This window comes from Nannospalax galili, unplaced genomic scaffold (assembly GCF_000622305.1).
Source record: "Nannospalax galili isolate Female #2095 unplaced genomic scaffold, S.galili_v1.0 scaffold973, whole genome shotgun sequence".
NCBI lineage: Eukaryota > Metazoa > Chordata > Mammalia > Rodentia > Spalacidae > Nannospalax > Nannospalax galili.
The window spans coordinates 2693000-2699480 of record NW_008334020.1 but is presented as its reverse complement, the minus strand read 5'-3'; positions in this window follow the sequence as shown (position 1 = coordinate 2699480).

Sequence of the window (6481 nt, the reverse complement as noted above, 5' to 3'; positions counted from 1 at the left end):
AATAACAAATAATTTGAGAAAATGACTTTTCACCAAAATAAAAAGCCCCCGGGTGAACCTGCTATTATTATTTTGCTAAATGTACATAGTACCAAACTGGCCTCTAAATTCCTATCTATTGATTCATAGATTGGTACAGCTCTCAGACCTCAGCAGAGAAGTTTCTTTGTGAAGTAGGTGGTGGTTAACACAGAAACCCACAACTGGTCAAAATAGAACAAATGTCTGTAGAATGCTCAGTCACAAATGGAACATTCATATCACACTCCTCAGAGAACACTGAGTAAAGCAGGAGAGATTTTAAGAGCCGGAGGTCAAGGAGGACTAGAGTGAATGTCTTCTGGACAGGACAGAACCTCTGCACTCATTAACTCACAGCAGCTGTGGTCACCTGCACAAGATCAAGCCAGTCAATATTTTAGTATGGAATAGGAAGGAGTTCATGAGCCCCACCCTCTAACCAAGGAGCTATGGACAGCTAATGCCTTCTAGGGGAGAGAGAGTCAGTTTTCTTTAAGGATGAAGCTACTGGCAGATCAACCATGCTGCAGTGGTTGGTCCCACACCTAGAAACCCATGGACAGTACAAACGGAAGTCTATTAGTTATTAAATTTTCAAAAAATGTAGACATAAAATTAGAGTGGGTAGAACAGTGGGAGTTGATATGGGAGAAGTTAAGAGGAAGAGTTGGGGTGAATATGTTCAAAATACATTGTGTGAAATTTTCAAACGATTAATGAAAATATTTTTAAATATCAGAAATGTTTGATGAACTAAGAAAAATTTTCTTTCCTATATCTCTGTACCTAAATTCTTCAAACACATAAACATTTTTAGTCTGCTCACTAAGCTTCCCTTGAGTAAAAAAGAAAAAATACCTTGAGAGAAAGTAAGACATTGTGAGAATCATCATCGTATCATTGTGAGCAGCATGAAACTTCCCAGCTCCTCATCAGCTCTGCCATTCATTCTCCATGTGACCTTGACACAGTTTCTTAATATCTTGGGTTTATAGTCATCACATGTAAAACTGGGTGCTTATTGACTCACCTCATAGATTTTTGAGTATTAAATGCTAGTACATATAAAATAGCATAGAAATAGGTGGATAAGAATCGCTATGTGAAAAAAAATTTGAAATTTTTTTAATGGATAAGTTAATTTGCTTTATAAGTATACTTTGATAGCTTTTGAGAATAGAGACAGAGATCATCCAGTCCTCTTAGCTTTGCACAACTCACGGAGTCAAGATGCCTTATCATTTTGTTGTTGTTGTTCTGATCATGTTCTTGAGAGAAAACAACCTTCCAGTTCTCATGAAGTTGGTACTCAGATTCGTTCTTCACTCAGGTTCTTCTCTTTCTTCCATTGGAAAAACTTCTGCCTACTCAAATGACTCTCTTAAACATCATCTTTATTTGGTTCACTTGGGAAAATATCTCACTATATAGTCCAGGCTAGACTCAGACTCATGATCCTCCTTGCCCAGCCTCCTAATTGCTGGGATTTCAGGTGGGTACTCATATGCCCAATGAACACATTACATTTATATCAAATTAGTTTTAATCCTTTACAGTCTACATATATTTCTTAATATTTTGATAAACATCATCTTTATTTGGTTCACTTGGGAAAATATCTCACTATATAGTCCAGGCTAGACTCAGACTCATGATCCTCCTTGCCCAGCCTCCTAATTGCTGGGATTTCAGGTGGGTACTCATATGCCCAATGAACACATTACATTTATATCAAATTAGTTTTAATCCTTTACAGTCTACATATATTTCTTAATATTTTGAAATATATATATATATATATATGGCATAGCTGGTGATTTAGAGTATGTGTATATTTATTTCTGTTTCCTCTGCTGGTGATTAAGCACCTTCAGAATACAACTCGTCTTTCTTTCTTACCTGCTGTGACCTGGAACTTTAAGTATTTGTTCTTTGGATGAAAAATTTGAAGAATTAGTCAGCTGACCAAGCTACATATTTTGGAGAAACACATTGTATTTATTAAGTACTTGCACTGTGAATTCTTTCCCTGGAGTGCTCAGTTTCTCAGAGCATCCCCCAAACAACTCTACGAGGTGCAGAAGCTGAGGGCTATATCAAGTACTATGCTTTGACATACAGTCAAATTTTAAGCTATGAAATCTAAGTATAAAGTCAGTGTTAACCTGATACCATTTTTCATCATAGTGATGAATATGAAAGCTGTTCATAGATGCATAACATGCATCTGTATAGAATTATAACTATAGTTTTACATATGTCAAACTGTGAATTATTTTCTCTGATGTTTTCTATTTACATTATTTCTCTTAGGAACAGATTTGCTTTGATCCACTAATGAAAATTTCCTAGTCCCAATAGAATAGTTAACTGCATTTTACTAATTTGCAGTGATTGATTGCTTTCCACATCAGATTAATTTTTGTGCATAGGTATGTACTTTTCTCACAGCTTTGTAAGATTTTTGAAATCAAAATCTGTTGATTCCTTCAGTCTTTCACTCATATGTTTAATAAGACTAATCAAATACTGAGTAGATTTCTAAGGAATCATCTAAATAACAATAAAAGTCCCTCAAAGTCCTTTTTGCCAGAATATATATGTAACAATAAATATCTGTTACTGAGAAAGTATGTAAATGTCTGATGAAATTGTAATGAATGTTCACATTAATGGATTTCAACCTAGACTTAATACTTAGTGAACAGAAATTAACTCATACAAGCTTTGTTTTGCTTTCATGCTAGTTGTACAGATTTGTCAATATTAAAAATTCAGGAGAATCTACACATTTTCTAGATTTCTATTTTCTTTTTCTAAATTTGGGTTTATCCGCTCTGGGCCCATTTTTCTGCCAGGCAGCCATTTATTCCTCCTGCGAAGTCAAAGTCTCTTTATACAATGAATTTGATCTTATTTTCTTATTCCAACACCCTTTATGTTTAATTTAGCTCAATTCACTTGTTCCATAACTTGCCCATTCATATGAACATATTTATCTGTGTCCTCCTGAATCCAAACTATGTTCCCCATAAATACTACTAAAGTTCATTTAAATTACTACCCATAACTATGGCATTATTCCAAGATCTTTCATTGCTTTCCATTTCTTAAACTTTAAAATAAATGATGTGGAAGAAGCTAAAGGAGCTAAGCTCTGTTTTGACAAGTGCTATAATATCTTCGGATTTTCATACCCAGGTCATGGTGCTTAATGAAAGTGACTAGTCATCCTTGACATGCTAAGAACCACAGAGGAATGCAAAGAAAAAATTGCATGGCCTTCAGTTTGACAGCATCAATGTATCTTAAGGTTATAACTTTATAACTTCAATATCTGCTTCCAAGTGCAACAAAGAAAATGAAATTATGCGTGAAAACTTCTAGGATAACAACAAAAGTAATTTGCCTGACCAAAGACAATTTGAAAAAGAGATATATCTATTCAACAAAAATGTAAGGCTTAAAAACAATTCCTGTCATTAAAATATATTTTTGTATCCTGAATTGAAGTGATATTTTCATTAATGTCTTAAGAATAATTTTATTTAATAGAATAGCTTCTAGAGGAAAAGATAGTTACCAGGAAGCTATTCTTTAATATACCCCTTGTTTGTCAATTCATTCACTATATATACATATTGAAAATATACTCTGTTTACTACCACAGGGATAGTGTCCTCTGGAAGTTTACAGACATATAAAAGAAATGTATATGCCAATAATGAAGATAGAACTATGCTGGAGGCTGAAAGTATTGTTACAGGAAAATTATATCGGTAGTTGATGGGTTGGATCCAGTTTCAGGGAAGAAAATGTAGCTAAATTTAGTGGCAAGAGGTTTGTTTTGGTCTAAGAAGATGATTTGGAAAGCTGAATCAGATCCCAATGATGCCTGATAACGAAGCCATGAAGGGAACAACTTCTCACGGTTCAATGGAGATTGTGCCACACGGCCACCAACAGCACCAAGGTGCCACTAAGGCCAAGGCAGAGAGCAATGGAACATTTTAAAGGGCAATATTTGGCAGTACTGGGAAGGAAAAGAAGAAATATTTTGAGAAGGAATGTTCAGTTTTAAACAGATTTGGAGAATGTTTCACGGACAATTTTCAGTTTTCATTCTGTACAGATTGAGCAACCTCTGATGAATGTAATGCACCGACTGTCTAGGTCCTTTCAAAATTCATGTTGAAATCTAACCCCATGATATGATGGTATTAGGAGGTAAGATCTAGAAAAGCAATTAAATGGAATGATAACGATGGAGCCCTCATGACTGGGATTAGTACCCTCAGAACAGCCATGCCGGTAAGCTTGACTCCTTTCTCTGCTCTGCACAATAAGGGAGAAAAATAATTGGCACTCTGCCACCTGTAAGAGGGTCCTCACCAGAACTCAACCATGGTAACACTTGGCCTCAGACTTCCTGTCTCCAGAATATGACAAATGAATAGCTGTTGTTTGTAAGACAACTTGTCCAGAATAATTTGTCACAGCAGCTCAGATTGATTGAGACAGTTGAACAGATGAGGTCCAGAACTGAGAAGTTAGTTTCAAGATACTAGTTTGAGGATTTTTCGCAGAATTTGGGAACCTAGTTATTTTCACTCAAGCAGAAAAGGCTGAGAAGGAAAGTGTAAGGTGAGAAGGGGAAGAGACAGGTAGGAAGGAGAGGGAACAAGACAAGCAAGGATGGAGGAGAGAAAGGAAGGGAGGAAAGGAGGGGATGAGACCTCTGACAAAAACCGTATTTATAGATCCTGTGGTAAGGGGAAAATCGAGTAAAACTGATTGTGAAGTGAACTCTGAGCAGTATCAGGAGTCTTAATAACACAGGATTAATGATTTTTTTAAATTAAAAAATACAAGAGAATGCTAACATTTTTTCAGTGCCACATAGAGGGTAAGTGGATCAGGAATGAAGATTATCAGTTGTTTTTACTGTTGGCAAATCAGGTGTACTTTGATAGGTACCACCCTTGGGAGTCGTAGCAGCAGAAAATAGACTATAATGGATGGGGAAGAGAACAGTAGGTAATAAATCAGAGTCGGGTTGCAAAAATGTACTCCTCCAAAATGCTTACCCTTCAGAGTAAGAAATAACATACTCTGTTGGCCAGAAGAAAATATCAAGGCAATAAACTTTTACTTTTGTTTGTTTATTTAATAAGAGGAGAAAATGAGTACATTACTATGTAGAAAAGAAGGATTTAAAAAAAAAACAAGATAAAAGATGAAGAAAGAGAAGAAACACGAAAAGGTCCTTTAATTACTTAAGACTGAGGGTCTTTAAGAGAATCTTTTCCTGGTAAGACTAAGAAAAGGCTAAGGAAGGGTCTCATGCAGAAAGTCAGCTCTTGGGAAAGAAGGGCAAGGAGGCGCATACTACAAAGCCTGAAATCCCAGTGAGGTAGAGCGTGAAAGACCGCACAGTGGCAGCAGGTGCTGATTGGCACAGAAACCCACAATTGGCCAATGTACAGAGAATAAGAGACCACAGTGGCACAGTGCTTTATGAACACTGAGGAGCACAATATTGGAAGACTCCCTGCCTTCTCTCTGGAGAGGTTCTTCTGCAGTCCAGAGAAGAACTCTGCTTATTACATAGCCTGAGAAAAACAGCTCACTTTTGCAGATTGACTGGCTCAAGGCTCACCATTTAGTAAGATCTTTCACAACTTCTAACCTCTTCTCTGCTCTCTCGCTTTATAAGAATCAGCACAAAAGATGAGTGCTGGCCTAGTATCAGGAATCCAAAAAGGTAAATTATTTGTGTTTGATATCAGGAGCTTCCCTAATGATGTTAATTTACCCTTTGGACTCTTCATAGGTTAAAACACCCATTTAAATAAGTCTTCTCTAAAATTCTGACATTATAACTCTTTTTCATAAATTTTTTAAAAATTTAATAACATCATGATTAGAAGAAGCATTTCATTACAACTTTAACATATTCAATAACACATTCCAGAGCAAAGATACATCTCTTTCAAAGGTGGCTGTAAAATTTTAGGTTCACAGCTGAATTAATACAGTCATACAATATTGAACTCAGTATAAACCCTATAAGACATAAAATTGAATGAGTTTTTATCCTTTAAAGGTCTTCATTTCAAGGTATGCTGTTTCCTACATTTTAATGCTACTAATTCATGTTTGCACATGTGTCTTTAATCTCTATTTATCTGATTATTACTAGTCACAGTCAGTTATACTCGGATCCTTAGTACCTGAGTATGGATATAAAGTCATCAGGTAGATTTCACTGGTAATGTTTATCATCTCTGTTTAACATGAAGTAATTTTTTAACATGCTTCCTCCTCAAATATAATACATTTTAAAAAATTTGTTGATCTTTTTTTCTCTGTGTGTATATCACACAGAACATTCCAAACCATCTGTATCTATGATCCCAGGTCTGGGGAGACAGAACAATGACCCAACCCAGATCGGAAG